At 42.1% G+C, this 22,316-nt stretch overlaps 1 long non-coding RNA gene across 1 annotated transcript; it reads left to right on the forward strand.

The window, feature by feature from the left end:
* The first annotated feature begins 275 nt into the window (after positions 1-275).
* LOC134757028 (uncharacterized) lies at positions 276-14,717 on the forward strand. Its single transcript, XR_010130640.1, has 3 exons — positions 276-516; positions 10,642-11,151; positions 12,397-14,717. It is a non-coding gene; the product is annotated as an uncharacterized lncRNA (long non-coding RNA).
* Positions 14,718-22,316: the final 7,599 nt, after the last annotated feature.

The raw sequence follows: 22,316 nt of genomic DNA on the forward strand, positions 1-22,316 counted from the left end.
TGGCTAGTATTCCATTGTCTGGGTGAACCAGTTTGCTTATCCATTCACCCATGAAAGGTCATCTGGTTGCTTCCAAGTTTGGCAATTATGAATAAAGCTGCTATAAACATTTGTGTGCACATTTTTGTGTGGTTTTGAACTCATTTGGGTAATCTCTTGGAGCATAATTTCTGGGTTGTATGGCATGATCTTGTGATGTACATTTGGTCCTTTTCCCATTTCCCAGACATACAGCTCCTAAAGCCTTGGAATCTGTGGAGTGACAAACATCTTTTGTGTGCAAATGAGATGACTGGGGGCTGGGGATGCCTGGACAGCCTCAGGATGGAGCAGGTCACCAGAGGAACCAGCCATGTGCATAGAGGGTTGGAACTTGTGGTCCCATCCCCAACCTCTAGGGAGGGGAGAAGGCTGAAGGTCAAGTTGATCACCAGTGGACAGTGATTTAACAAATCATGCCTACATGATAGCCTCCATAAAAACCCAAAAGGACAGAGTTCAGAGAGCTTCTGGTTGGTGAGTACATGGAGGTCCCTGGAGTGGTGCCCACAGAAAGTGTGGAAGCTCTGCACCCCTTCCCACGCGCCTCTCCCGGTGCATCTCTTCCAAATGGCTATTCATTTACATCCTTTTATCATGCGTGAGTGAACATAAGTAAAGTGTTTCCCTGAGTTCTGTGAGCGATTCTAGCAAGTAATCTAACACAAGGAGGGCCATGAGAACCCCGCATTAATAGCCAGAAGGTTGGAAGCACTGGTGAAATGACCTGGGACTTGCAATTGGCATTGGAAATAAGGGCCATCTTGTGAGGCAAATACCTCAACCTGCAGCATCTGTGCTAACTTTAGTTAGTGTCAGAATTAAATTGAATTATGGGGCACTCTGTTGGTGTGCACTGGAGAATTGCTTGATGTGAAACCACTGTTGCAAAATTGTGACAGTGAGAGAAATCTAACATTGTTGACTCCATCTTGCTTCTGACCTCCAAGCTGTCCTTGGTCATTTCTGGGTGTAGGCCAAGCTAACTTCAGGAGGAATTATAGATCCACTTGAAAGCAAGGATAATAATAGTCCCTCCCTAAAACTAACTCCCTCCTTGCTCAAGGACTGAAAACTGCCTTTGTAAGACTATTGAAAGCTACAAGAATAGGATTATGGGAGGAACTGAAATCTGCTGAGATGTAGGCATGCTTTCTATAACCCCTTACTGCTCAGGAGTCATGTGAGCAGAGGTCACAAGACTTGTGTCTTTACCAATTACTTCTATAGATCGGGGTCCCCAACAGGTACTACTCCATGGCCTGTTAAAAACCAGGAGGCACAGCAGGAGGTGAGAGGCAGGCGAGCAAGCATTACCGCCTGAGCCCTGCCTCCTGTCAGATCAGCGGTGTCATTAGATTCTCATAGGAGTGCAAACCCTATTGTGAACTGCGCATGAGAGGGATCTAGGGTTGTGAGCTCCTTATGAGAATCCAATGCCTGATGATCTGAGGTGGAATAGTTTCATCCCAACACCTTCCCCCACACCGTCTGGTCTGTGGAAGAATTGTCTTCCACAAAACCTGTCTCTGGTGCCAAAAAGTTTGGAGACCACTGCTATAGATGACATCATTACTGTAGAACCTAAGATTGGTTTTTGAGATGTTTTTAGATTGACCCCACCTGGACTCCTGTCTCATGACTAGGCTGGTCCTGTGGCCCCACCCAGAGGCTGACTCAGCACATGAGGACTGTTTTCCACACTCCTGTGATTTCGTCCCCAACCACTTAGCAGCACCCATTCCATAACCCCCTGTCCACCTAATTGTCCATAAAAACCCTAGCCTCTAAGCCTTTGGAGAGACTGATTTAAGGGATAGCTCCAGTTCTCCCGTGTGGGCCGGCCTCACATCAATTAAACTCTTTTCTCTACTACAATGCCATGGTCTCATGAATAGATTTTGTCTGTATGGCAGGCAGGAAGAACCCGTCAGGCAATTACAGGTGTGTGGAGAAAGCCCCTCCACATTTTGAGGACCAGAAGTGTTCTGTGTTGACAGTATAGCAGGAGAAGAAAGTTTGGTTTGTTTTCATTATATATATGTGGTAAAGGTTGCTTAGTTTTATAAGAAACTGCCAAATGTTTTCCAAAGCAGTTGCAACATTTTGCACTCCCACCAGCAATGAACAAGAGCTTCTGTTGCTCCTAATCTTTCCTAGCATTTGGTGTTCATATTTTATACTTTAGCCATTCTAATGGGTGTGTAGTAGTAGCTCATTGTGGTGTTTGTTTGTTTGTGTTTGTTTGAGATGGAGTTTGCTGTGTCATTCAGGTTGGAGTGTAGTGGCATGATCATGGCTGACCACAGACCCAATCTCCTGGGCTCAAGCAATCCTCCCACCTCAGCCTCCTAAGTAGCCAGGACCACAGGTGTGTGCCACCATGCCCAGCTAATTTTTAAATTTTTTGGTAGATGGTGTCTCACTATGTTGCCAAGGCTGGTCTTGAGTTCATTGCCTCAAGCAATCTCCTGCCTTGGCCTCCTTTAGCACTGGGATTACAAGAGTGAGCCATGGGCCTGGCCTCACTGCTGTTTTAATTTGTAATTCTCAAATGACATATGATGTGCAGCATCTTTTCATGGGCATAATTGCCATCTGTATATTTTCTTTGGTGAGGTGTCTGTTCAGATCTTTGGCCCACTTTTTAACTGGGTTGTTTTTTTTCCTATTGTCAAATTTTAAGAGTCTTTTGTACATTTTAAGTTCCATTCCTTTATCAGGTATGTGTTTTGTAAATATTTGCTTCTAGTCTGTGGCTTGTCCTTTCATTCTCTCAACAATGTCTTTAACAGAGCAGTTTTTAATTTTGATGGAGTCCAGCTTATCAATTCTTTCTTTTATGGATTGTAAACCAAAAATAAAATCCTAAGCCCCCCAACTGACTGAACAGACCCCCTATTGGCCAATAGGATCCCAGAGAAACCTGAAAAACTAAATTCCAGGCCATGATGGGAAGAGAGGTCAGACACCCCTCATTATAACCCCTCCCTGTTGGGGTTTAGGCACAGCTAACTAACATTTACATTAAAATAGAGATCATGAAACTGACAGAGAAGACTCTGTGGCAGTAAGATACCAAATTCCAAGCGACTCTGGCATAGCATCACATGACAGATAGCAAACCCTGAAGAAAATGAAAATATTTTATCCCATGGTATATTTCTTTGACATATTTGTAAATGGCCCTGCAAAGCCACCTTTTGTAGGGGAAATTCACATCTGTAGAGAATCTCCATTAATACAGCCAGGCCTTCCCCAGATCTAGGAGAGATTAACTGAAACTCTGACAACTTTCAAGGTCCAAAAAGGGACCTTTACCATCCATTCTCTCTGAAGCCTGCTATCTGGAGGCTTCATCTACGTAACAAGAACCTTGGCTTCCACAACCCCTCTTATCTTAACTCAAGCATTTCTTTCTACTGACTTCAAGTCTTCAGACAAAGCTTAACTCTTTCAACCAATTGCCAAACAGAAAATCTTTGAATTCACTTATGACCTATAAGCCCCTGCTTCACAATGTTTCACCTCTCTGGGATCAATCAATATATACCTTCCGAGTATTGTTTTATGCCTTTGCTTATAATTTCTGTCTCCCTAAAACATATAAAACCAAACCGTAACCTGACCACCTCAGACACACTTTCTCAGGACCTCTTAAGACTGTTCCCCAGGCCATGGTCACTCACATTGGCTCAGAATAATCCTTTTAAAATATTTTGCAGAGTTTAGTTTTGTCATCAACAGGATCATGCCTTTGGTGTTGTATCTAAAAAGTTATTGCCATACCCAAGGTCATCTAGAGTTTCTCCTATGTTATCTTCTAGGGGTTTTATAGTTTTACATTTTACATTTAGGTCTATGATCCATTTTGAATAAATTTTTAGTGAAAAGTGTAGAATCTGTATCTAATTTCACTTTTTAAACTTTGCATGTGGATATCCAATTGTTCCAGCACCATTTGTTGAAAAGACTATCATTTCTCATTTGAATTGTCTTCGTTTCTTTTCAAACATCAGTTGGCTATATTTGTGTGGGTCTTTTTCTGGACTTTCTATTCTGCTCCAATGATCCATTTGTCTATTATTTCAACAGCACCACATAGTCTTGATTACCATAGCTGTATAGTAAGTCTTGAAGTCAGGTAGTATCAGTTCTGTGACTTTGTTTTTCTTCAGTATTGTATTGGCTATTCTGGGTCATTTGCCTTTCTACATAAACTTTAAAATCAGTTTCCTGGTATTCACAAAATAACTTGCTGGAATTTTGAATGGAATATATTGACTCTATAGCAAGTTGGGAAGAACTGGCATCTTGACAATACTGAGTCTTCCTATCCATGAACATGGAATAGTTCTCCATTTTCTTGGATTTTAAAAATTTATTTCATTAAAGTTTTGTAGTTTTCCTTATACAGATCTTATGCATATTTTGTTAGATTGCACCTACATATTTTTCTTTTTTTAACTTGGGGCTAATGTAAATGGTTTTTTTTTAATTTTAAATTTCAGTTGTTCATTGCTCATATGTTGGAAAGCAATTGATATTTTATTTATAGTCCTTGGATCCTGCAATCTTCTTATAGTCACTTATTAGTTTAAGGAGGAGTTTTAAAATTGTTGATTCTTGGGCATTTTCTATCTGAACAATCATGTCATCTGCAAACAAAGAAAATTTTATGTCTTCTATCCTAATCTGCATACATTTTATTTACTTTTCTTGTCTTATTGCATTTTAATATGATGTTGAATAGGAGCAAGTGAAAAGAAACATCTCTGCCCTTTCCTAATGTTGGGGGAAAAATGTCTAGTTTCTCACCATTAAGTATGACATTAACTGTAGGTTTCTGTAGATATTCTTAGTCAAATTGAGGGAGTTCTCTATTCCTAGTTTTTTGAAAGTCTGTATCATGAATGGGTGTTGGATTTTTGTCAAATGTTTTTTATCCATCTACTGATATGATCATATGATTTTTCTTCTTTAGCCTGTTGATGTGATTAATTTCACTACTAATTTTGGATGTTGAACCAGCCTTGTGTAAGTGGAATAAAGCCCATTTGATCATGGTGCAGAATTCTTTTTATACATTGTTGAATTTAATTTGCTAATATTTTGTTGAGAACTGTTGCATCTATGTTCATGAGAGATATTGATCCTTAGTTTCCCTTTCTTGTACTGTCTTTGATTTTGATATTAGAATAATGCTGGCCTTATAGAATGAATTAGGAAGTATTCTCTCTGTTTCTGTTTTCTGGAGCAGATGGTAGAAAACTGGTATAATTTCTTCCTTAAATGTTTGGTAGAATTCACCAGTAAGCCTTTCTGGTCTTGGTGTTTTGTCTTTGGGAAGATTATCAGTTATCAATCCAATTTCTATAATAAATATGTCTATTAAGATAATCTATTTCTCCTTGTGTGAGTTTTGGTAGATTGTGTCTTTCAAGTAACTAGTCAGTTTCATCTAGGTATCAAATTTCTGGGCATAGAGTTGTTCATTATATTCATGTATTATCCTTTTAATGTCCACAGGATCTATAGTGATGTCCCTCTATCATTTCTGATGTTAGAGGTTTGTGTCTTCTCTTTTTTTTTCTTGACTAGTCTGACTAAAGGTTTATCAATTTTATTAATGTTTTTAAAGAACCAAATTTTGATTTCATTGATTTTCTTTATTGTTTTTCTGTTTTCAATTTCATTGATTTCTGCTCTGATTTTTATTATTTTTTTCTGCTTACTTTACATTTGATTTGCTCTTCTTTTTCTAGTTTCTTAAGATGGAATTTTAAGTTATTTACTTTAGATGTTTATTCTTTTCCAATATATTCATCCAATGCTGTAAATTTCCCTCTAAGCTCTGTTTTCACTGATTCTCACAAATTTTGATAGGTTTCATTTTCATTTTCATTTAGTTCAAAATACTTTTTAATTTCTCTTGAGGTTTCTTTGACCCACATGTCAGGCTGATTCTTTTCTTATCAGCTCACTGATGAACCCATTAAACACACTCTTCACTTCTGTTACAGTGTTTATAATTTCTTGCATTTCCTTTTTACACTTTCTTTGCATTTCGATTTTACCCATTCATTTTTTAATATTGTTCACTTTTTCTATTATTAAAGCCCTTAGCACATTAATCATAGTTATTTTAAATTCCTGATCTGATAATTCCTAAATTTCTACCATATCTGAGCTGGTTCTGATGCTCATTTTCTGTCTTCTGACAGTATTTTTTGCCTTTTGGCACGCCTTGTAATTTTTTCTTGAAATCTGGACATGATGTGTTAGACCGAAGGAGCTGAGGTAAACAGACCTTCAGCCTTTGCTGTGAGGTTTTTGTTTATCTGGCTTTCTTTCTTGTCATATTGCACCAACCATGCCCTCTAGGACAATGGTGGAAAGAAATGGTTAGAATGGTCAATCTTGCCTTGTTTCCTATCTTAAGAGGAAACTGATATTTCATGTTCACTCTAGGTTTTTAAGAATGTTCTTTATCAGTATGAGATAATTTCCTTCCATTTCAAGCTTCCTGGGTTTTTTCTTTAATCATTAATGGTTGTTGATTTTCAAATGTTTGTTATACATCTGTTGATGATTAGAATTAATCCTTTATTTTCTAATCATATAAATTGCATAAATTGACTTTTTTTTTTTTTTTTTTGAGATGGAGTCTGGCTCTGTTGCCCAGGCTGGAGTGCAGTAGAGTGATCTCGGCTCACTGCAAGCTCTGCCTCCCGGGTTCACGCCATTCTCCTGCCTCAGCCTCCCAAGCAGCTGGGACTACAGGTGCCTGTCACCACACCTAGCTAATTTTTTGTATTTTTAGTAGAGACGGGGTTTTGCCGTGTTAGCCAGGATGGTCTTGATCTCCTGACCTTGTGATCCACCAGCCTCAGCCTCCCAAAGTGCTGGGATTACAGGCGTGAGCCACCATGCCTAGCCATAAATTGACTTTTTAAAAATTAAACTTTACTTTGAAGTATATGTAGATTCACACACAGAAGTAACACAGAAATCCTGTGTCCTCTTCACCCAGCCTCCCCCAATGTCAACTCACAAAGCTACAGAGCAACATCACAATCAGGACACAAACATTAGTGCAGTTGAAGCACAGGACATTTCCATCACCACAAGAACTCCAGTGTTTGCCGGCTTCTATCACACTCCAGTGCTTTCAAGCAGGTTTTTCCCCCCATATTTTACCTAAAGTTTATAGCTGTTACCTGTGGAAAGGTTGGTTCAGTGGGGGCTATTCTGCCATTACCAAAAGTTGGGTCCTGTTCTCTACTTTTTAATCGGTAAGCATGCTTTGTAGTTATGGAAATCAACTCTTTGTAAGTGAATTGAAAACTCCCAGCCCCCCAGTTTTTCTTTTATTTGCCATGTTTTTTTCCCACAAAGAGTTTAAAAGTGTAAACATATTTTATTAGCTTTGTTTTTTGCAGTGCCTTCTGAATTTTTTATCCAGAGAGGTGTTAAGATTTTCCTGAGTGGTCTTCTTCATTCTAAGATTATAAAAATATGCACCTTTGCTTTCTATTACTTTCTGTCTTTCTTTTCCTTTTCTTTGTCCTGCCCTCCTTTTCTCTTTCTTTCCCTCTTTTTTTTTTCCAGCCATGAGTATTTATCAAGTGCCTATGATGCAAGAAAGAGAGATGGTCCCTGGTCTCACAGAGCTTATATCTTCACGACTCTGGGATCTGGCTAGATTTAGAAATAATTGCAGCAAGAACTTGTCTGTGTACCCATCAGCAGCACTGTGTAAAGCACATTTTTCACATTATCAGTCACTGTTACAGTGAAATTGTTAAGTAAGTAAAAATTATCCTTAAAATCTGTAGTCATAGAGATGACGTGGTATATAATGTCCAGCAAATGCACATTTATGGCTTGATTCCTCGCATATCTGAGGGGTCTCCCTGGGATAATAGTTGCTATTTAGAATTGCCATCTTTCCTACTTTTGGGTGGAGTGGTTTTCCAGTTGAGTGTTCTTAAGATAAGCATTACTGAAAGGAAAGATAGCAGAAAGAATTTTTTCTTGGTTTCCCTCTTCATAGATGCCAGTGCTCCTGGATCAGAGCAGAGCCTCCTGCTCACGCACTACTTCTGTGAGCCAGTGGCGACCACAGAGGGAGTGCCCTCTTTCTTCTTTCACATTTAAATCTTTTTTTAAAAAAACTTATTAAATTTAATTTTAATTTGTGTGTGTGTGTGTGTGTGTGTGACCAGGTCTTGCTGTGTCACTCAAGCTGGAGTGCAGTGGTACAATCATAGCTCACCCCTGGCTCAAATTCTTGGGCTCAAGTAATCTTCTCACTTCAGCCTCCTGAGTAGCTTGGACTACAGGCATGCACCACCATGCCCAGTGAAATTTTTAATTTTTTAATTTTTTTTCTCTACAGCCCAGAATTTTTTATTTCTTTTTTTTGTAGAGACTCACCAGGTTGCCCAAGCTGGGGCACCAGGGTCTCACCAGGTTGCCCAAGCTGGTCTCAAACTCCTGGCCTCAAGCAATCCTCCTGCCTCAGTCTCCCAAAGTTCTGGGATTACAGGTATGGGCCATTGTGCCCAGCCTACATTTAAATCTTTGATCCTCTGAAGTGTATTTTAATACATGCGATAAAGAGTAGAGAGGAGGAATTTTGTTTTAGCAAAATGGATAACTAATTGTCCTAATATCATTTATTGAAAAATTTATCATTTAAATATTTTATTTTGAATCCGCTGTATTAACCCTTAAGTTGCCATACCCTCTTCACAGATAGGGTATCTGAGAATAAGTTAAACATGCTCTTTGAGGTCACACCCCTGGAAACTTGAAACACCAGAATTCAAACTAAGTCTATAGACTCCACAGCTCACTTTTTGCCCCTTCCCATTATAAACCACCTTGTCTAGTGCCAGAGCTCAAAAGAGGCCATGGGAACCCACTCATCTGCAGCCTCCTGAGAGACTGTGATTTGGAAAAGTTAAGGGCCCACCTGAGATTACCCAACAGCACAAGATATCATTAGTCTCTTTGTCTAGTGCTGCCTTCCAGGAGAACTTGTTTTTAGAGAATGTCCTTGTGCTGCTAAAATAACTAAACTCCCTTAGATGATTCAAAACATCTCAGCCTACAGCAAACTGGGCTTCATTTTGCACTAATAAGGTTCTATTGTTAGTTTCAGAATCATATATTGCTATTTGAGATGCACCAATTGGCTTTAGATGGGAAAGGGTTATAAGAAATCGGAAGGTTTGTGCTGCAAAGAGGGAGAGTGAGAGTTGGCATGTGGCTGGTACATTCCTTCCTTTTATGCTACCCTTTTGTGGTGGGGAAAGTATGCTTTGCAGAGAGGTGAGAAGGAGGAAAAGCAGTTGGCTTTGGCAGATGGACCAGGAGTGCTGCTCCCAACTGGGGCCCACAGGGCAGGAGCCCTCACATTCCACAGAGGAAGGTCAGCAGGAAATACTGACATCATGTCCATGTCTATGAACGGCTGGAATGCTCTGTGGTTCCTGACCCATGTGAAAAATATGTGAGGTTGAAATGGGGAGATGCCCACTGCCATGAGCCATGTCTGCCAACATCCAGGTTTCCACCATCGGCTTCTCTTCAGAGCCCTGAGAGAGCAGCCCTGCAGACACTGTTCATGGACACTGACTGTGGCAAGAGGTGGCGACAGACCCTTGAGCTTAGTGGTCTATAGCTGGTAGGATTGATGATGGGGTAACGTGGGATTGATAGGGCGAGTAACATGGCATTAATAGTGGATTCTCTGTGGGGTGGCTGGGGGCATATCATGGGCCTGGTGGTTGTCACAGCTCTGCTCTTGTCTTACTGTCTGCATGGTAGAGCTTGGCTAAAGCCAAAGGACACCCTGGGCCTATCTCCATTGCCCTAAAGGAGAAGGCAGGGCAGGTTCGTTAGTCACAGCTGCTTCACCTGTTCTCTGTTCTCTCTGCTCTCAGGCTATGGACAGTGCTGGGCCCACAGAAAAAGGTCCCTGACCTTGTAGACCAAGGCTTTGCAACCTATCTGTGGGGAATAATATGTTTTATTAATTTTCAATGTGGACAGAGATTTTAACACCCCCTTCCAGTACTTGTGATGTGGTTTGGACACCACGTCTCTTCGCCCACCACTCACCAGGATGGGACCAGACAGCCTCAGCCCTCCATCTGAGATAATACCCCAAGCAGGGAACCTCTTGGGAAAAGGCAGAGTTGCTATGCCAAATAAATCACATGTCCATTTAGTAATAAACCAACACAAATAGCACAAGTGGATTTTTGTGGCGTTTCCAAAGGTGAGCCTGTCTGTCCAGTGAAGCTGAGGAATCTGGACTGAGAGGACCCAGACTGCAGTCTGACCTCCAGCACCTTAGGCAGCCAGTGTTTCCAGTGCTGCAGCCACAGCTGAGTGGAAAACAGTTTACCAGACTTTAATGATGTTCACAAAACAACCACAGCCCTGGGCATGTTGTGTGCTCTTTGTAAATTAACTCACATAATCCTCACGACAACCTTCTAAGATGGGCACTGTTGCCTTCATCTCACCACGTTGGATGGCACAGTCACCAAGTTCCTGACCTCCTCTTCTCTACTGGTTTATTCGCAGGCCGGAAAAGAGGCATAAACTTGGAGAACCCAAGACCCCGGCCTGGCGTGCAGCCCCAGCAGCCAGACCAGCCTTGGGCAACAGCGTGCGACGTTCAGCTGTCTGCGTCTTCAGTGCTCCCATTCCATCGCAACTGAGTGAGGGATTTGGGAGGTAAAACAGGCAAATAATGAAATACACAAATCTTCATTGTGCAATTTTGATCAGTTGCTTCTCCTATGCAACCCTCACCCCAATAGAGACACAGCCTCTCATCGGAACGCTCCTGCACACCCTTCTCAGCAACCCCCACCACCTGCCCCCCACTCCCGACCAGAGCAGCCACCATCCTGGTGTCTCCCATCAGAGGGAAGTGTGGTCTCCCGACCAGAGCAGCCACCGTCCTGGTGTCTCCCATCAGAGGGAAGTGTGGTCTCCCGACCAGAGCAGTCACCGTCCTGGTGTCTCCCATCAGAGGGAAGTGTGGTCTCCCGACCAGAGCAGCCACCGTCCTGGTGTCTCCCATCAGAGGTAAGTGTGGTCTCCCAACCAGAGCAGCCACCGTCCTGATGTCTCCCATCAGAGGTAAGTGGGGTCTGTTTTTGAAAGTCACCGACACGAAACCATGCAGAATGTACTTTTTGTGTCTGAGATTCACTCACCTCCTTGTGCAGAACCTTGAAGTCCTCGTGAAGAAATGTGGCCCCGTTAGTGTCCTGCACCTTTTCTCCCCTCACGGATTGTTAGAAGCCAGGTGCTGTGCTATGCCTGCTAGGGCCAGTATTTGACAAATTCCCTGCTTCGCTAAAGAGGAGGGGTTGTGTCTGGAAGTGACAGGCCCGGTGACAGGCCCACTGTCTGTCCTGGAGGGCCAGACCCTTCGTGCCAGTGAGTGCGGGCCTTGCCCACCGTTGTGTGTGCGGCCCTAGACACACTTGCAGAACTGGCCCCAATAGGGAGTTTAGAGAGAGGATTGCACAGGCGAGTGGATGAATGAGTGACATTTCGGAAGCTGAGGTTTGTAGCTGCTGCCTGCAATCTGTTCTGAAGTCCAGCAGCAGCAAAGGGGTGGGGAGGGGGTCAGGCTCACCTGAGACAGGAAGGTGGGTTCCCCCAGGCAGAGGCTTGGCAGAGGGAATCATTGTTGGGACATCTCTAAAAATAAGTGACAGAAAGTTCAGAGTTCTCTCACGCAGTCTAGAAACACAGATTCTTACTGCACAGATTTTTCTTTAAAGTGAAGCAGGAATTTCAATGCTCTGAACTGACACCAGCAAACCAAGGCAGTTCTGGCTCATCCAAGGGTTGGGGTTCTTATTTCAAACTCGAGAGGCCTGGACTAAGATGCATCATCACTAACCAGGCTCCAACAAGGCAGAAACGCCGCTTTATCAAAACCACCGCAGGCTGGAGAGAGATGAGAGCTGCCTTGCCAAGGCTGGGACCGCCAGCAGAGGCACACTCAGCTTCCAGGTGGGGCCCGCCAGCTGGGGGCTGGCCCTGAAGATCACAGACTCCCAGACCGAGGGGGCGGGAAGGTCGTCTCATCCAGTGGGGGCCCCTGTCCAGCCTTTTCTCCTGCTCTGTAGAACCTGTGGGGTCATTTCAGGAAACAAAATATACAAAGCTATCCAGCCTCAAAGCCATAAGTAACTAAGTAACTGAAAAATTAGACCCAAGCTTCCAGAACAACGGTGCAGAACATCCTCCCACTCCCTTGGGTTGGGAGCTCCTAAAGGCGTTTCTTATTCCTCTCTGTTCTTCTGTCACGACCAGGGCTGAGCGTGCGTTCGAGCTTCTCCTGCATCATGACCAGGGTGCTCCGGGACACCTTGTCCACATCTGTGTCCACCAGTCCTGCTCAGAATCTCCCCAGGGGTTTTCCACGATGCCCATCCAGGCGTCACCCTCACTCTAGGCCAGGAGGAGACGCCATGCCCTGAGGATTCAGCCTCTTCTTCTTCATCCCTCCCAGCACCCAGTGTGTTGGGTGCACACAGTAGGTGCCCCATAAGTATCATAAGACCACAATGTGTTGGGTGCACACAGGTACCCCATAAGTGTCGGAAGACCACAGTGCTCCTAGTGTCCTGCTCCTAAACACTGCACTACTCACTATGCAACATGGTTTGCACAGCTCTTCAAGGGAGAAAAACAAACTTCTCAGAACTCTCCAACAAAATACAAATGTTTTGGTATTGAATATATTGTATTTAACTCAAAGCATTGGATGCTGTCAGGCTGGCCAGGTGATATTTATGAAGAGTCTTACAGGCATTTGTTGTCCCAACATTCTACTTCTGGGAATTTATCCAAGGGAAATAATTCAAAATGCAGAAAAACTGTGGCCAAAAATATTCATTGTAGTATAGCATTATTAGTCCTAGTGAAAAATGTACATCAACCAAATGTCTAATAGGGAGGTTATTAAGTGGTTGTGGTAAATTCTCTGAATGTATGGTCATGGAGAAAGAGAGAATAACATTCATCAAGAATTAATAACATTCCATCCATGAGTTATGATAAAGTAATCTGTGATAATTCTGTTCTAAAAGATATAAAATTATATATATGACATATAAGCCCAACGATTTTTTTCCTTGAACTACAATATAAGAGTTCTTAAGGGAAATATGGCAAAATGTTCAAGGATGGTTTGTGGTTTCTCTGGGTGATGGGACTCTAGGTGATTTCTTTTACATTTTTTTTCCTATCATGAGTGTATTACAATGGAAACTTCCAACGGGACGCCGGCCCCACCCTGTGTGCTGGTTTCTACGGCTCCCTGTCATGTCCTCCGCACCCTCTCCTCTCCCCTGAATACAGTTCCTAGAGACCTTGAGTCCACAGCCCTGGGGCTCTGCACACTGCGGGTCCGGTGGTGTCTCCAGTGCTGTGTGGATGACTTCCCCGCGTGTTTCCCCCTCTACACAGTTGAGGAACAGAGAAGATCTCCACTTGCCAACGGACACAGCGCTAGTGAAGCCAATTATTGCTACATCCACTGATAAAGTTCGGGGGGAATTAAATTTTTTGGTCCATGGATGCAAATCGCCTCCAGGCACCTTTACTGTCTCAGTGCTCTCCTCAGGAGGCTGCTGTTGGTGGCCAGGGATTTTGCCATAGCAAAGTTCTCACAGATTCCCAAACAATAGCACTTAGCTGTCTGCCTCTCTGGCAGGAGGATGGACATTCGCAGCTTTGGACTCACTTTCTTCCAAATATGAACACTTTCAAAGACAGGGATCTGCCAATGACTTTACCAGGAGGGCCTTGCCGGAGCTGTCACCACTGTGGCATGCAAGAAAGCAAGAGTCCTCCAGGAAGCCGGCCAAGAGGCGCCTTCTCTTAGGCCAAACATGGGCAACATGAGAATAAGAATACACAAAATCAGGAGAACTAACAGGAGGCTGTGAGGAACTCCCCCCAAATAATGAGGAAGCTGGAGAATAAGACCAGCCTGGTCCAACTAATGGCTGTTCCGTTGGAGGCACAGGAGTGCAGAGGCAGCGAGGCCTGCAGAAGACCCCTCGCTGCGCTGGGTGGCAACTCCAGTGAAAAGCTGCTAATCAAACACATCTGAATTCACACTGTTTTAAAAATAAGTCTGTAAAGGCAAAACAGGTTAATAGTATTTTGACACTAAGCTTGTAGTTATAACAGATACTTTAAAAGGTCAATCCCAGTTACCACGGTGACTGCAGCTCAGGCACCGCAGAAGTGCGTGAAGATGAGAGTGAGGGAGCCGCAGCCCGGAAGGGTGGGTCCCAAAGTCTCACTGGCTGATAGGGTTTGGCTGTGTCCCCACCCAAATCTCACCTTGAATTGTAGGTTCCATAATCCCCACGTGTTGTGGGAGGGACCTGGTGGGAGGTAATTGAATTATAGGGGCGGGTTTCTCCCGTGCTGTTGTTGTGATAGTGAATAAGTCTCACAAAATCCGATGGTTATATAAAGGGCAGTTCCCCTGCACACACTCTGTCACCTGCCGCCCTGTAAGATGTGTCTTTGCTCCTCCTTTGCCTTCCATCATGATTGTGAGGCCTCCCCAGCCGTGTGGAACTGTGAGTCCATTAAACCTCTTTTTCTTTATAAATTACTCAGTCTCGTTTAGGTCTTTCTTAGCAGTGTGAGAATGGACTAATACACTGGCAAATACCAGGGACAACTGTGGTGGTTGTAACAAGAAGGATGACAGTCTCTGCCTACTGAGCACACTGTGTGCCGGATGCTGCAGCTCATGTGGGCAGAGAGGCCTCACTCAGTCTCACAGCGACCCCATGAGGCAGGTGTCAATGCCTCAAGCTACAAATAAACCGAGGCTTGAGAAGAATCAGTGACCTGTAGGAGATCACGCAGTTAATAAGCAATCAGGGCCGTGTTTGCAACCCAGACAGAACTTTCAAGCCCTTATCAGCAACATGGAAATAAATAACTCAAAGGTTAATTCCAGAAAGTTTCCTTACTCAGGGCGCATCTTGGCATTGATTTCACATGCAGCAAGCCTCATCCCAAGCAATGCTAAAAGGTTTCATCACCCCAGACCCATCCCCAGGCATCTGCTTGTCAGGCTTTAAGGTGATAAAGAAAGAGGAACGATCATAAAAACACCCATGATGAAATACAAGGGGGCTATCTAACTATTTTGGAATTAATCCCCTAGACTTTTGGAATGAGGATACATTGAGGAAAAGGTTATGGCAAGTTTGAGTCTGTCACCAACCTGCATCCGAGCCCCAGTGGCCCTTCAGGTAACAAATCAAAGGCCTGTGTCCTGGTTCTTGCCCCTGCAGTCCTGGCCAACACTTTCTCTTAAGCGGCACCCGCTGACCGGGTGCCTGGCAGCCTCCTCACCTTCCCTCTTCACTTGCTACATCTGGTCCTTCAACAAGGCAGGAGTCCTGCGTCTACAGGCTTCTCCAGGAGCAATCTCTCTGTCAGGCTAATTAAACGGCAGCTACTCCCCAGGACACTCCTGGAATCCTTGCTGGATCGTGGAAGCTCCAGGCAACCACAAGACCAGAATCTTTCCGTCACAGTTTAAGCCAGAGGTAGGGTCCCAGCAGGGGCCACTTGACCTTGCAGGAAAGCTCCCACATCCTACCCACGGGATGTTCTGGACCCCACTTCTGTTGTTGAGGTGAGGCTTTATTTTATTTCAAAAGTGTAGTACTTAGAAAAAAGTCAAGATAGTTGTATCTAGGAAGTAAAGATTCGTTTAATAAATTATTCAAAACTTCAGCGTATCCTATTGCAATAATACTGAAACCAACTAAGAGAAAGGATGACGATACCCACCAAAGGGAAGTTAAGACCATCTTCTTAAGTAAATCAGAACCGGTGCCTGCACAGAATGCGCTGCTAAAAGAGATTTAAAAGCAATGAAAACACGCAGATACGAGCTGCCGTGTTTGTAATGTGCAGCCCAAGTGCGATTTCATATGACAGTTTCCCAAATTTCACCCTTCTGTGTGCAGATTTCAAAGTTTTGACATATCCATGTGCTCTGAATTATTGTCTACCTAGGGCATCTTCAATAGACTCATTAAATACATTTAAATGTAAAATATGTTTACATTTAAATACATTTAAATACATCTGTGTGAGATTGCAGGTCCATTGTGCTGCCTGTTTTTTTCTACAGCACACTAAAATAAATTAGTAACTATTTTAAAAAATATCCATCCAGGTACCACCTAGAGCTCTGTCATATCCCCTCTGATCATCACCCACTGGCACTGGGTGTGGCACCTTCCCCATGGGAACATGGCAGGACAACCCAGGAGGAGTCAGAGGACAGTGGGGGTCAGAACAGAGTGGGCAGCGCTGTGCCCAGCCCCCCGCCGGACGGCAGTGTCCTGAAATGTCAGCATGCTGGCATTTTATCCTACTCCTTTTATTAGGGAGCCTGAAATTTAAAAACATAGGCAGGCCCCGCTTATCAACACAGGTAATTTCCTACCTCGAGTGCATTCTCACTGAAGCAGGCCTTCCTATGATGTGTCCTAGGGAGACGGGCGCCACAGTTTGGGTTAACACTGAAAAACGTAAGAACAGTATAAAGATTTGAGTAGTAACCAAGATGGCACTCTTTAAACTTCAAACAATGTTTTTACAATTAATTTTTTTCTAATTATAAAAGTTATCCATGTAGATTGCAGACCATTTGAAAAATACAGGAAAACACAAAGAAGGAAATAAAATTTATGCAGAGATAACCACTACTATGAAGTGGGCACTGAGTTCCATTAGGAAAAATTCCTAGCGGAGGAATTAGGGAATCAAATATTGAGTTTTCCTGTCAAGGGTGGTGCCAAGCTCTTCTGGTTGGCCACACATAGCCCACGTGCCAGGCCAGCCTGCACCCTCCATCCCTCCACACACATCCAGAGCCAGGGGCCCAGGTGGCCTCTCCCACAGCTAAGGCTCAGCAGAGCCAAGGGTGGCTGCCAGGCCCGCTGGTGCCCTCTGCATGCATCTCTGCCTCTTGGGAATGGGCCAGGACTGCAGAGTGGGAGAGCGCTCAGGAAGGCTTGGTGGAGACAAGCTGGCAAAGTGTTTTTTAATGCTACAAAACCAAATATATGCAAGAAAGCTGTAAAAATTGGAGGAAGATGACATTCAAAGGGATTCTGCCCTCAGATCACCATGACAGCAGCTTTAATTCTTGCCTTAATTTAAGGAAATAAAGCTTAAAACCATGAGTGATGAATTATAAGATTTTTAAAATTTCTTTTCTTTTTGCCAGGAAAAAACAAATTCAAAGAGCAGACCTCACAGAGATGTTCTCACAAGAATCAAATCAATTCAGACTCATATATTTTAAGTTAAAAGGAAGCATTTGAGATGTATATCATTGTCAATTTCCTGCTTTACCTGATTTTTTCACTTATTTGAAAATATTTCAACAAATAAAAGGGCTCCTAAGTGTTCAGCATGTTTCTGCATCTAGTCACATGCTTTTTCATATCCCTTAGTTGAGTTTTATATTTCTGTTTGCTTTACAAACGTGTACATGGTGGGTTTTATATTTTTATGCTCTCAGACTTACCAGTCCTCCCATCTCTGGTTTCTGCCTTTGGTATCATGCTGACATCTCTCAACTGACCCAATTTTTTCTTATAGTTCCTTACAAAATTTGTTGTTTCTTCAATATAAGTTTTGTACTCATCTCTTGGCCTAACGAGTTCTGGGTATTTAAGATGCTGGGTTGTTATTTCGAACAGGCTCCCCCTCACTCTTGCTTGCGAGGTGGTTATTGCTAGCATCTGGGAATGCTATTGGATTTCTATATTGATTTTACTCACCATCATTGTAATTTCCTCTCTTAATTTTACTAACTTTGAGTCCATCCTTTGGGGTGTTTGGGAAAGTTTTGTGGCTTGAAGTTCTGACTCTGGAATCAGCCAGACCTGCGTTTGCATTCCAGGAGTAGCATCTGCAAGATGTAAGCCTTGGGCAGGTCCCGATTCTCTGCAAAATGTGTGTGGAATGAGACCGAGTGGCTGAAAAATGTATACAGGGCCTGGCACAAAGAGACGCTTGGATGTGTCGTCTGCAGGTGGTGATAGTTTCTTTTTCTTTCTTTCAAATACTGCACACTGTTTATTTGCTGATTGCTCTTGCTGCACTGGTAGAGCTTCTAGAGAACCTGTGGCTACAGACGGTCTCCTGCTGCAGCCCTGAGCTGGAGAAGCCACCTGTTTTTGGGCTGAGGGTGCAGGTGTTTCACGTTCAGGGTCAGGAGGCTCCTCTCAATTTGTGCATAGTGCAGACGTCCCTGTGGTCTTCTTTGATAGATTTGGGGAGCCTGAGTTGCTTCTGTGGCTGAAGAAGTTCTCAAGTCCCGGTAGGAGGAAGCCAGGGAGCCTTTCGGTGCTGCGTGGATTGGATATGCCATTAAATACCTTACAGGGACTGCGCTTGGCTGAAGTCCAGGTGGTTTCTGGGACAGCTGGGCTTAGGGCAGGGTCCTGTCGGGCTCCCTGGGTGTCAGCGGCACCTGCCCCTGCAGGTGCTGCTCTTTCAGCCTCCCCACCCCCACTTCTGCTCCCACCGGGAGGATCTGCTGGTCTGGTGGGGCCCAGGAATGCAGAAGACTTTCCTCCTCCTCCCCCACCTTCCTTCTCTCTTGGTTATCTCTAAGTCTAAAGGGTTGTGGAAATGTGTTGGGCAAAAACAGATGGGAAGCCTCCAGGGAGAGGCAGCCTGTCTTCAGCAGGGAGATTTATGGCTTTCGATGTACAGCCAGGAGGGTGAATAAAAGCTGGCATGTAGAACACATTCAAGTGCGTTTTCCACTGACTTTAAAAAGCAAAAACATGTTAAGGAAGTTTCCTTTTATTTCTGGTTATCAGTAATTATTTTTCAGGTAAGGTTGCTAAATTATATCATTGCCTTTTCAGCAATAATGATGAAAACCAAAGGATTTCCTCTTTTTGACCTACTTCCCTTTCTGATGTGATGAATTAGTGTTTTAAATGTATAATATGTATAAATATGGCTATATTTTCTAATATTGAACCAATCTTGCAATCTTAAGATAAACACAGACAGGTCTTATGTATTATTATTTTACTATGTGGTTAGATGTGATTTGCTAAAAATTTGATTAGAAATTTCTTTTTAAGTTTTTAAGATCAACTTTATTGAAGTATAATTCATGTATAATAAACCCTTTGGAGTGTCCAATTCAATGACCCACCACAACCAAGATACAGAATGACCGAGCCCTCCCTCCAGACTCTGCAGATCCTCTGCAGCTAGGGCCCCTTGGCCCCGCACTTGGAGCCGCTGATATGCTGTCACTGTGTGTTTGTTTGAATTTTTTGCATTACATATACTGCGTTCTGATTATCCACCTTCTGTTGATGAACATTTAGGTGGCTTCCAGTTTTTGGCTTTCCACTTCTCCTGGATCAACACCTACAAGGGGAATGGCTGCATCATATGATAGGTGGAAACTTTCAAACTGTCTTCCAAAATCGTGCCATGTGCTGGCTTTTCTGGTTGCTCCACATCCTCACTAATACCAGCTACGGTCAGTCTTTTTCATTTCACCCTTTCTAGTGGATTTGTACTGGAGTCTCTTTGTGGTTTTAATTTGCATTTTCCTGATACGCTTATTCAACACCCATATATCTTTTATGTCTGTCTAAATCATTTGCCCACTCTTTTGTTGGGTCATTCGCCATCTTCTCATTGATGCATAAGAGTTATTTATCTTGGACACAGGTTTAGATATATGTATTGCAAATATTTTCTCTATTCTATGATTTGCTTTATTGTTCCCTTAATGGTATCTTTCCCAAAGCAAAAATTTTAAATTTACCAAGTTTTTCTTTAATGGTGTATGGTCTTTTGTATCATAGCTAAGAAATATTTGCCTGCTTTGAGACTTTCTTCTAGAAGTTCTACAGTTTTTGGTTTTACATTTAGGGCTATGATTCATTTTGAGTTAATTTTGATGTATAATGACAATTTTGATGTATAATAACAATCATCAATATCAATCAATGTTCATTTTTTCAGCCAGGCACAGTGGCTCACACCTGTAATCCCAGCACTTTGGGCAGATCGCTTTAGGTCAGGAATTCGAGAACAGCCTGGCCAACGTGGTGAAACCCCATCTCTACTAAAAATACAAAAATTAGCTGGGTGTGGTGGCAGGTGCCTGTAATCCCAGCTACTTGGGAGGCTGAGGTAGGAGAATTGCTTGAACCTGGGAGGTGGAGGTTGCAGTGAGCTGAGAACACACCACTGCACTCCAGCCTGGCAACAGAGTGAGACTCCGTCTCAAAAAAAACAAACAAAAAACAAAAAACAAAGGATTTTTATATCAATAAAGGACATTGGTCTATGGTTTTCTTTTTTGTTATTGTCTTTACCTGGTTTTGGTATTAATATTTTGTAAAATGAGTTGGAAAGTGTTCTTTCCTCTTCTATTTTCTAAAGGAGATTGGGTGGAATTATAAATTCTTCAAACATTTGGTAGAATTCTCCAATAAAACCATCTGGGCCTGGAGATTTCACTTTTGGCAATTTTTAAATTACAAATTCAATTTTCTAAATAGTTGTAAAACTATTCAAATGATCTATTTCATATTGGATGTGTTGTCGGTTTTTTTTTTAAATGAATTGGTCAATTTCATCTAAGTAGTCATATTTACATAGAATTGTTTGCAGTATTCCTTTAATATCCTTTGATGTCTGCAGGGTCTTTAGTATGGTCCCTGTTCATTTCTAATATTGATAATTTATGCCTTCTCTCTTTTTGGCCAGTCTTGCTACAGATTTGTCTATTTTATTGATCTTTTTAAAGAAAAAGTTACTTGTTTCCTTGATTTTTCTCTTTTGTTGTTCTTTTTTCAACTTTGTGGATTTCTGCTCTTATCCTTATTATTTCTTTCTTTCTGCTATTTTGGGTAAAATATTATTTTGCTTTTCTTTTTCTAGGCTCTGGAGGTGGGAGCTTAGATTACTGATTTGAAACTTTTCTCTTTGCTAATATAGGTATTTAGTATTATAAATTTCCCTGTCAGTACTGCATTAGGTATATCACTTAAATTTTGATTTATATTTTTATTGTCATTCAGTTTAGTGCATTGATTTTCTTTGACTTCCTCTGTCACCCATGGATTCTTTAGAATAGTACTGCTTAGTTTTCAAGCATCTGGACATCTTGTTATCTTTCTGTTATTGATTTCTAACTTGATTCTATTGTGGTCAGAGAACACATTCTCTGTTTAAAATTCTTTTTAAGTCTGTTGAGATTCGTTTTATGGCCCAGGATATGGTCTATCTTAGTATACATTCCATTGGCATTTGGAAACAGCATATATTCTGGTGTTGTTGAGTGGGTGTTCTGTAAATGTTGATTAGATTCTATTTGTTGATGGTGTTATTGGGTTCTATGTTCTTGCTGATTTTCTGTCTAGTTATTTTATCAATTATAGAGAAAAGCATGTTGAAGTCTCCAACTATAATTGTAGATTTGTCTATTTCTCCTTTATGTTCTATTAATTTTTGCCTCACATACTTTGTATATCACTATTAGGAGCATACATTTCTAGAGTTCATTCCTATGTCTTTTCGGTGGATTGACCCTTTTGTCATTATACAATGTCCCTCTCTGTCTCTGGCAATTTTCTTTGTTCTGTCGTCTATTTTATCTGATGTACTATAATCACTTCTGCTTCTTTTTTGCTTAATGTTTACGTGATAAACTTTATTCCATTCTTTAACTTTCAACTCATCTATATTGTTATGTCTGAAGTCAGTTTCTTGTAACTAACACATAGTTAGGTCACAGTTTTTAATCCATTCCACAAATGTTTGTCTTTAATTAATGCAGTTAGACCATTTACATTTGATGTAATTATTGATATTTTAGGGCCTAAGTCTGACATTTTTTTTTGTTTTCTGTTTGTTCTGTTTTTCAGTGCTCTTTTTTCCTTTCCTGTCTTCCCATGAGTTACTTGAACAATTTTTATAACTCCATTTCGATTTGTCTGTAGTGTTTTTAAGTATATCTCTTTATATTAGTTTTTAATGATTGGTCTAGATATTACATTTATATAAATAGCTTATCACTGTATACTTGTATCATCATTTTACCATTTTGAGTAAAGTATAGAAACTTCACCTCCCTTTATATCTTTTTTATCTGTTATCTATGATATAATTGTCATAAGTAT

Source organism: Gorilla gorilla, chromosome 14 (genome assembly GCF_029281585.2).
Source record: "Gorilla gorilla gorilla isolate KB3781 chromosome 14, NHGRI_mGorGor1-v2.1_pri, whole genome shotgun sequence".
Taxonomy (NCBI): domain Eukaryota; kingdom Metazoa; phylum Chordata; class Mammalia; order Primates; family Hominidae; genus Gorilla; species Gorilla gorilla.